This window comes from Acomys minous (assembly GCF_964271855.1).
Source record: "Acomys minous genome assembly, chromosome: 3".
Lineage (NCBI taxonomy): Eukaryota > Metazoa > Chordata > Mammalia > Rodentia > Muridae > Acomys > Acomys minous.
Window position 1 is genome coordinate 61,981,049 of NC_140485.1, and position 9,414 is coordinate 61,990,462.

General features: G+C 51.1%; 1 long non-coding RNA gene across 1 annotated transcript; it reads left to right on the forward strand.

Moving 5' to 3' along the window:
• The first annotated feature begins 664 nt into the window (after positions 1-664).
• On the forward strand, positions 665-8,678 carry LOC311593595. Its single transcript, XR_014777773.1, has 3 exons — positions 665-740; positions 2,647-2,837; positions 8,271-8,678. It is a non-coding gene; the product is annotated as an uncharacterized lncRNA (long non-coding RNA).
• The last annotated feature ends 736 nt before the right edge of the window (positions 8,679-9,414 follow it).

The following is a 9,414-nucleotide window of genomic DNA, read 5'->3' on the forward strand; positions in this document are numbered from 1 at the left end:
CTCGGTGCCCGGCTTGGCCTCTTTTCTTCCACCATGTGGATCCCAGGGATAGAACTCCGGCCATCAGGCTTGGCACCAAGGGCCTTTACCTGCTGAAACATCTTGCCAGCCCATGGTTGTGGTTTTCTGAAACAGTCTCCAGCTTCTTAGGTAGCCAAAGCGACCCTTGAGCTCCTAGTCTCCCTCCCTTCCTCCCTCAGGGCTGGGGTTACAGGTGAGCACCACGCAGGGACCTAGCTCAGGTCCCAAAGGAGAGGTGGGGGAGGAAGGAAGAGAGGAGGGAGAGGGAAGGAGGGAGTGGGTAGGGAAGGGGGGAGGGGCACACCACAGAGGAAGACAGGCGAGCCCAGACATTGCAAAACCATCAATGAAACTCATTGGCGGCAGTGCACACACATCCGCTTCCTGCTGCAGGTGCCTGAGGCCTGCTAGACCCTCCAGAAGCTGTCAGCACTCAGACCGGACTGTTCAGTAGCAAGCAAGGGTTTCCTTAGCCACTGTGGGGGACACACAGCACCCTGCTCTCTAGACTCTCAGCTTCACAGAACAAAGGGGCACACGTGACACCCTCTGTGGCTGTCTGAGTGGCCTCATTCCTTTCTGCTCTTTGAAAGTTCTAGAACTTGCGACTAGGTTCCATTGCTAGTGGTGAGCAAAAGCCACGCAGCCAGTGAATGTGGGCATGGATTCAGTGCAGGCAGGTGCGACAGAGACAGTGTTGGTAACATTCTAAGGAGCATGTGAGTAGGACACAGACCTGCGCAGCCTCCTGACAGAAACAGGATCTAAAGACATACATAGAGTGCCTAGTGAGCAATGGGTATGCTTCAGGGTGACATAAGAATAGGTGGCTGGGGCTGGAGAGATGGCTCAGTGGTTAAGAGCACCACCTACTCTTCCAGAGGTCCTGAGTTCAATTCCCAGCAACCACATGGTGGCTCACAGCCATCTATAATGAGATCTGCCACTGCCCTCTTCTGTAAAGCACTCACATGCAATAAATAAAGTAAATAAATCTTAAAAAAAAAAAAAAAAAAAAGAATAGGTGGCTGCTCAGGAGGCAGAGGCAGGTGGATCCCTGTAAGTTCGAGGCCACCCTGATCTACAAAGTAAGTCCAAGACAGCCACAGCTATCACACTGAGAATCTCCATCTCGAAAAGCAAAACAAAACAAAAAATTAGGTGCCTATAGAAAATATAGAATTAGGAGGTAGGAGGACCCAGCAGGGGAACATCCTGTGTGAAGGTTCGTGAAAACGGGTGAGATGCTTACAATACCCCAGCACCCTAAGGTCAAGGGTGGGTGAAGGATGACCTCACAGACGGTGAGGCTCAGGAGGCTGAGTAACTTGTGGTGTTTAGGAGACGGCAGTCTGGAACAAAAGCCAAAGCCCAGGCTGTGGCGGCTTCAATTTGTCCTACCCTGAGTGTAGCCAGGCCCCTCCCCAGGTTAACAGTTCTCTCACGGCCCCTCAGTTATAATGAGTGCTGGCTTCTCACCAGCTCCATAGACCCATGGTGGGGGGATGTCGGAGCCACTGTCCAGGAAGAGGGGACTAGAAGCCTGGGTAGGCCACAAGGCTTTCCATTGTTATCCTTCAGGAGGGACAGACATCGGGGCTCCCCACTGTCCAGTTACCACCTGGTCCAGAATCTCCCACAGGAACAAGGCATTATGGGTAGTGGAATGTGTGGGTGTTGTTTCCTTCTGCCTCAAAATCTGAATGGTTAACTTTGATGGGAACCTGGGGTGTCCCTTTCACTCCATCCTGGAGCCCCTCTGGTGATAAGAGATAAGAGAAGGCCTGAGAGACAGGTGGCCACAGCCAGGCTCCATAGGCCTGTCCTGCCCATGGGACCTCATGGCCAGCCCTGGCCACTAGCACACTGTGAAAACAATGGAGACCAAGGTCTGTCAGCCACAGATGCAAGTCTTTGTCACATCACCATTCACCTACAGGACAGTCCAGTTACCCCCCACTCCCCCTGGGGGACAGAGTCCTACCTTGTCCATTCTACACGTCGATGTGGAGAGTTCAGAGGTTTCCACTCCCCCTATGGGACACTGGGCACTGTCAGCGGCAACTGCCTTGGAGCTGACAGCAGGGAGATGGAGCCAGAGGGAAGGAGAAGGAAAGATGGAAAGGGGGGGGAGGGGTGTCCAAGAAAGGAGGGAGGGAGGAACAGGGGGAGGGGAAGGGGGAGGCCGAGCTACATGGCTGTCACCATTACAAAGCAACATTTAAGAGGACCTGAAAAAGAGGGTCTCACAGCTGGGGAGGCATGTCACTTGTCGACAGTGCTTGCCTGGTATGCACGGGGTCCTGGTTCCAGCCACAGCACAACGTGTGTGATGGGCGTACTAGGAGGATGAAGAGTCCAAGGTCATTCCCGGCTATACAAGGACACGAGACCCTGCTCTGTTCTTTTTTTTGTTTTTTGTTTTTTGTTTTTTGTTTGTTTGTTTGTTTTGTTTTGTTTCGTTTCGTTTTTTGAGACAGGGTTTCTCTGTGTAGCCTTGACTGTCCTGGACTCACTTTGTAGACCAGGCTGGCCTCGAACTCACAGAGATCCACCTGCCTCTGCCTCCTGAGTGCTGGGATTAAAGGCATGCGCCACCACGCCCGGCCTTTTTTGTTTTTAAAGTGAGCTGTTTGGATGGGAAGATAAGAAGAAGGGGAGGGGCAGGATGTCCCTGGAATGCCCTCCTACAAGCCCTTCATGGCGTCTGTGCAGCCGCCTGGGAGGGACGCATCATCCTGGTCCACAGATGGAGGGCAGAAAGAGGACCGTGACCCAGCACACAGTCAGCAAAGTCCAGGAGCATCGAGAATCAGGTGTGATTGCCATGTGCACCTCAGGCCTGTGCCTGTCTAGACACTGAGGGGCCCTGGACAACCCAGAGCAGTGAGCACACTGTTGTGTGGCAAGGTACCCCCTCCCTCGAAATGGAGAACGAGGATGAGACGGAGGAAATAAAGTACGGCCTGATGAATATTCATATTCATCATCACATGTGAGATGTCTGGCCACCTGGAACCACCTGGGTCCACATGTCCTTGCCAAGATACATGCTTTGGCATGTGCTGGTTCCTCCGCCAGCCTAACAGAAATGTCTGAGGATTTTCTTTTTTTCCTTTTTCTTTTTCTTTCCTTCTTTTCTTTCTTTTTTGTTTTTTTTTTTCCGAGACAGGGTTTCTCTGTATAGCCTTGGCTGTCCTGAACTTGCTTTGTAGACCAGGCTGGCCTCAAACTCACAGCAATGCGCCTGCCTCTGCCTCCCGAGTGCTGGGATTAAAGAAGTGCAACACCACGCCCGGCTAACAGAAATGTCTGGGTTGTTGACATGGAATACCTGTGTTAGCAGGAACACCATGCTTGCTGGAAACCCCTTCTGTGGCTGCTGTAAGCCTCAGTGTCCCCTCTGGACTGGTTGTCCTGGGTCTTCTCTCACCTCCTTTAGGGCAGCCTGTCTCCCTGTGGTGGCCTAAGATGCAGGACAGCCAGAAGCCCTCTGTTCTTGTAGGATTTTGACAGTAAGCCTTGAGGAGCCAGAACAGGGCAGGAATCCTTCTGCAACCAGCCCAGAACTGCAAGAAGAGGGGCTGGAGGCTTTGGGAAAGCCCCAGGAATGTCCTTGCTGGAGGCTGCCTGGGAGCAGTCAGGGTAGCGTGGACGGCTATAAATAGCACATCCCGTGCAGGTGATGGGCAGGGCAGGCAGTCTTTGGGGAGGTGGCAACCCCTCCAGCACCCCCAACCAATGGGCTGGTCCTCGAGACCAGAGTCCATTTCCCTGACATTTGCCTGGCCGTTGCTGGGGTCTTAGCCAAAGCACATGCAAAGACAAGTGCTGCACCTGGGATTAACCCAGGCCTTAGAGTCCTAATGGAGACAGCCCAGGAGAGAGAGCCGCTGCCTTTCCTCTCCCAGATGCATAGGACTTCTCTACTGTCTGCAGACAACGTTCAGGGCCACATTTCTAGGGGATAGAACTGTGACTGGTTTTGTTTTGCTTTGTTTTTTGGTTTGGGGGATAGGTCTCTCTGTGTAGCCCTGGCCGCTCTAGAACTTACTCTGTAGACCAGGCTGGCCTCGAACTCAGATAGCCACCTGCTTCTGTCTCCCGAGTGCTGGGATTACAGGTGTGCGACACCACCGGCCAGCTTAGAACCCAGGTTTCTTATCAGCTGTCAATGCCAGGCCGATGTGAACCACCTAGATGTCTGTCCATGGTGACAAGAACAGCACTAAGTCCTGGGGTGGCGTTTAAAGGAAGATTGTTCCAGAATGTTCTTGTCAGTATATTTGGCATAGCCTTGATCAAATGTTCACCAGCAGCATCTGTATGAGACTCAATGAGCACAGAGAGTAGACAGAACGAGATTTCACAGTTTGCACGGCCACGGAAGTTTCCATAAGCTTCTACACATGGGCATCTGAAGTGAGTGCAGGAACTCAGAAGGGTTCAGAAGGAGAACCATGGTTGCCCTAGGGTGGACAGTGGAGAGCAACGGGGCATGGTGGCTTCTGGGGTCACATTTTGTCTCTGTCTTTCAATCTGGGCCCTGGTTACCTGGGGGGTATGTTCGCTTTGTGGCAACTCATGCAAGCTAAGTATTAGACACTTTTCTGTATGTCTGTTTTTATACGTCAATAGACTCGGTTATAAAGCCATAAGGCTCGCTGGGTCAAAGGTGCTTGCTGCCAAGCCTGATGACCTGGGCTTTAGTTCTCAGGACAGACGTGATAGTAGGAGAAATCAGACTTTCCCAAGTTGTTCTCTGCCCTCCACACATGTGCTGGGACACCGCACGCACGCACGCACACACGCACGCACGCACTCAGATACACACGTGCATACCTACACACATACCACACACATGGTGGGGGTCAGGGGGAGGAAGTGAGGGAGGAGAGAAGGAGGCAGGGAGGGAACAGAGAGAGAACAAATGTAACAAAAAATAATTCTAAAGCAAGAAGGCCGAGGATAGAGAAGTGTGTGCAAGAAGCAAGTTATAGGTTGCAGGTAACATGGTGGTCACTCGGTTAAATTGGAATTTGAAAAATGGTTGGGCCAGTTCACTGGATCAGGAGTCCAAGGCTACCCTTCACTACATAGTGACTTTAAGGCCATCCTGGGCTAACGTGAGACCTTGTCTCAGTGAGAGAAAAGAAAAATGCATTTCAGATAAATACTTAGTGGAAGCATGTCCCAAATATTGCTGGAGCTATCCCCTGATGAGCCAAAGCAGCCACTGATATAGCCACCACTGGGTTGTCTAAAGGGTTATATAAAGTCCCGTGTTGGCGAGGCCTGTGGCATGGAAGCCTGCCTCAGATTTGACTGCTCCTAAGAATGTGCAGGGGGCGCTGTCTGCATGATTCGTCCTGTAGGCCAAGGAGCAATGCCCTCAGGTCCTCTGTCCTCTGTGCACACCGAGCTCCCGGGCAGCTGCGTGTGGTCCTCCATCTGTCCCCTCTCCCGCTTACCTGGGGCTTGGCAAGACCAGCAATGTACCTTGGATTTGAAAGTCAAATACTGAACTTCCAGGCCAGGCCAGCTGTCCGTTCTGATAAGCAGCTTTCTGTGTGAGCCAAGCTGGGGAACAGGAAGAGTAAGGCATGCCCTGACCAACAGGGGCTGTGGGCTATGAGCTGTCTTTAACACCTGCTGTTTTGAGCTGAGAACTTCGGAATTTTTCATTTCGGTATTTTCTTTCTTTACTTGGTTTGGTTTGGTTTAGTTTTTAGAGACAAGAGCTTACTAAGCAGTCCCAGTTGACTTTGAACTCACAGCAATCCCACTGCCTCAGCCTCCCGAGTGTGAAGTTTGCAGGCCCATACCCCCATATGCTACTATTTTATTCTTTTTTTTTTTTTAAATGTTATTGTTAGGTGTGGAGGGTAGCTTTTCAGAAGTCAGTTTTTCCCTTCAGCTCTGGGTTGTCAGGGGGATCAAACTCAGCAATTTTACCTACTGGGCCATCTTGCCAAGCCGCTATTTGCTTTTTTTTTTTTTTTTTTAATTCAAATGGTGTTTATCTTGAGCTATAGCAACTGAGGGAATAGCCTAACCATCTCGTAACTCCTGAGGGCTCAAGAAAGGCTATAGACCCGATGTAACAGACCCTGGATCACAAAGACACTCTCCTACACCAAAGCCCACTTCCAGGCCGGGGATGTCACTGTGCTGGTGGGGTGCTTGCCTAGCATACCTTAAACCGCAGGCTTGCTTTCCAGCACCGCAGGGTCCAGCCATGGGAGCACAACGTGTACCAAGCACTCAGAGAGGTAAGGCAGGAGGATCATCTTTCAGCTACCTGCTGGTTCCAGGCCAGCCTGAGATACATCAGACCTGGCTGGTCTGGGTTGTAGGGGTCGACCCGATTGTGATGCTACATGCTGGAAGGACATGCTGAAGAGGCAGAAACAGATGGCCAGCCTAGGCTCTGCCTTTAGTACTCAGGCACAAGTGAGACATCTGTGTCACCTCCCCGACCCTTGCAAAGCCCAGGGACCATCCAGGAAGAGGAAATGGAAAGATAGGAGCCAGAGATCAGGAAGGGCCGGGAGGGCAGTATCCACTGAGCATGTCAGAAACTCATGACTTCGCAGCTGTGGACATCCGTCCAAGATTAAGGCAGCCAACATCTCAGCACGGATGCAGGAGGGTCACCCAAGCCCCTACCTCCAGCTGAGGAGATATTGAGAGGAGATGGGTGCTAGGAGAGCAAGAGTCTCCTGTAGGGGTGTTGTCACTGGTCGGCTCTCCGTGCTCCCATGGACAGTCACTAGACTCAGTGAATTATTTTTGAGAGAGAGAATAAAAATATTTGTTTAAAGTCAGTCATGGTGGCGGAACTTCTTTAATCCCAGCACTCAGGAGACAGAGATAGGCAGATCTCTGTGAATCCAAAGCCAGTCTGGTCTACAGGACACACAAAGCTACATAGTGAGACCCTGACTTGAAAAACAATTTAAGTTTGTTTTTTTGTTTTTGTTTTTGTTTTTGTTTTTTGTTTGTTTGTTTTTTTGTTTTTCGAGACAGAGTTTCTCTATGTTATCTTGGCTGCCCTGGACTCACTTTGTAGACCAGGCTGGCCTTGAACTCACTTGCCTCTGCCTCCCAAGTGCTGGGATTAAAGGCATGTGCCACCACCACCTGGCTAATTTAAGTTTTTAAAACTATCATTACTGCCCCCACTGTCTTGTGGATTTAGGCAACCCCTCCCCTCTGTGCTGGGCCTCAGTTTCCCCTAGACAGTGGGTCTCAGTAACACTAATACAACCATCTGACAGAGATGCCATTGGAGTTAGGGGAGATAACACAAATAGAAGCTTGTGAGCTTAGTTATCTTCTATTGGAGAGCAAGGCTAAGTTCCAACAATGCCACAGATGCTAAGAAGCTCCAGGCAGAGGTGACAAGGGCTGAGCAGGTCACTGAAGAGGAGATCTGGAAAGTCCTTCTGTGAGGGGTGCCTTAGAGTGCCGAGCTCAGGGGCAAGACTGACGGGGCAGCTGGGCCCCAGACTGCTGCACAGAGGCAGGGGAAGAGCTCACAACTGGAGCTCAGTGTGTACAAACTAGAGTCTGAAGTCACTGTGACCCAGGTGGACACCTGTGACAACAGCATTAGCTGCAGCTGGGGACACACGCAAGGTAAAGGAAGGAGATGTTCTGCACACAGTCACAACAGATGCAACACTGTGCAATAACGGGAGAGAAGAATGTGAGCTCCCTAGGGTCCCGGCCCAGAGGGACAACAGTTCACTGTGGCCTTCCTACACAAAATGCAGGAGAAAGTGCCACATACAAGATCTGGCTGCGGGCTCAGGGGAGACAGAGCCAGTGGCCGATGCCTGAGGAACATTCGGCTTCTGAGGCCCCACCTTCAGGAGCCTAGGCCTCTTCTAGATGGTTCTGCAAACTGATCTCTGGGGGACACAGCTGCGGATTTTCCCAGGATGGGTAGGGCCACCCACACTCCCAAGGGGAGCCTAAAAGGTGCTTCCCAGACAGTCTGGAGAAACTTGCCCTGCCCAGCACCAGGGTCCCAATGCTGGTGTCACCACATCACCAGCACCACCTCATTGGCTCTTCCCAGTGCCCAGTGCAGTCGGCCGAAATGTCATCCCCTTTGCTCTAAGTACAGTGAGACCCAGAGAGTTGGGACAGGTGGCAGCTTGTTCAACATCAGTGGTCAGCCCTGGTTTGTTGCCCGCCAGGCAGTTCCTTAACCTGTCTTCTTTTCTCTCTCTCTCTCTCAGCCGAATCCTTCTGGAACACACCTCCCACGCACTCCATGGATTCCTCCTGCCTATGAGAGGGGATGGTGTCTGCAAGGAGGCACCCAGACCAAATGCTCAGGACAGCTCACCCATCTGAACTCAGCGTTTTTCTACACAGCCCTGTGGGAGGAGGGGACTTCAAGGAAGTCAGACCACAGTGTGCAGCTCAGGGTTGTGACCCAGTGTGGATTTCAGCAAGAAATTGGTTAAGTCAGAGTGAAGATGTAAGAAAAAGCTTCCTTAAAAATCATGTAGCAATGGAGGCCAAGCTGCTGTGTGGCGCCTGTGAAAGCCAGGATCCTACGGAAGACACTGAGGACATAAAAGCATACATCTATGTGCTGGGTAGTTTTATGTGAAGTTGACACAAGCTAAAGTCAGCTGAGAGGAGGGAACTTCAACTCAGAAAATGTCTCCATACTATCAGGCTGTAGACAAGCTTGTAGGGCTTTTTTTTTTTTTTAATTAGTGATTGATGGGGAGGTCTAGGCCATGTGGCTGGTGCCATCCTTGGCCTGGTGGTCCTGCGTTCTCTAAGAAAACGGGCTGAGGGGCTGGAGAGGGGGCTCAGTGGTTAAGAGAACTGACTGCTCTTCCAGAGGTCCTGAGTTCAATTCCTAGCAATCATATGGTGGCTCACAACTATCTGTAATGTGGCATGGAGCCCTCTTCTGGCCTGCAGGAGTACATGCAGGCAGAGCACTGTGTACATAATAATAAATACATAAAAATCTTAAAAAAAAAAAGAAAGAAAGAAAGAAAAGAAAAGAAAAGAAAAAAGAAGAACAAAAACAGGCTGAGCAAGCCTTGGGAAACAAGCCACTTCTCTGTGGACTCTGCATCAGCTCCTGCCTCCAGGTCCCTACCCTGCCTGGGTTCCCGTCCTGACTTCCTTTGATGAACTGCAGTGAGGAAGTGTGAGCCGAATGAATCCTCTCCTCCACCACTTGCTTTTTGGTCATGGTGTTTCATCACAGCAGTAGCAACTCTACCACAACCTAGAATCCCATCACGTGGGAGGTGGAGGCAGGGGAACCAGGATTGCAACGTCATCCTTGGGTGCATAGTAAGTTTGATGTCAGCCTGGGCCACAACAGAGCCTGTCTCAAAAGAAAAAAGGGGG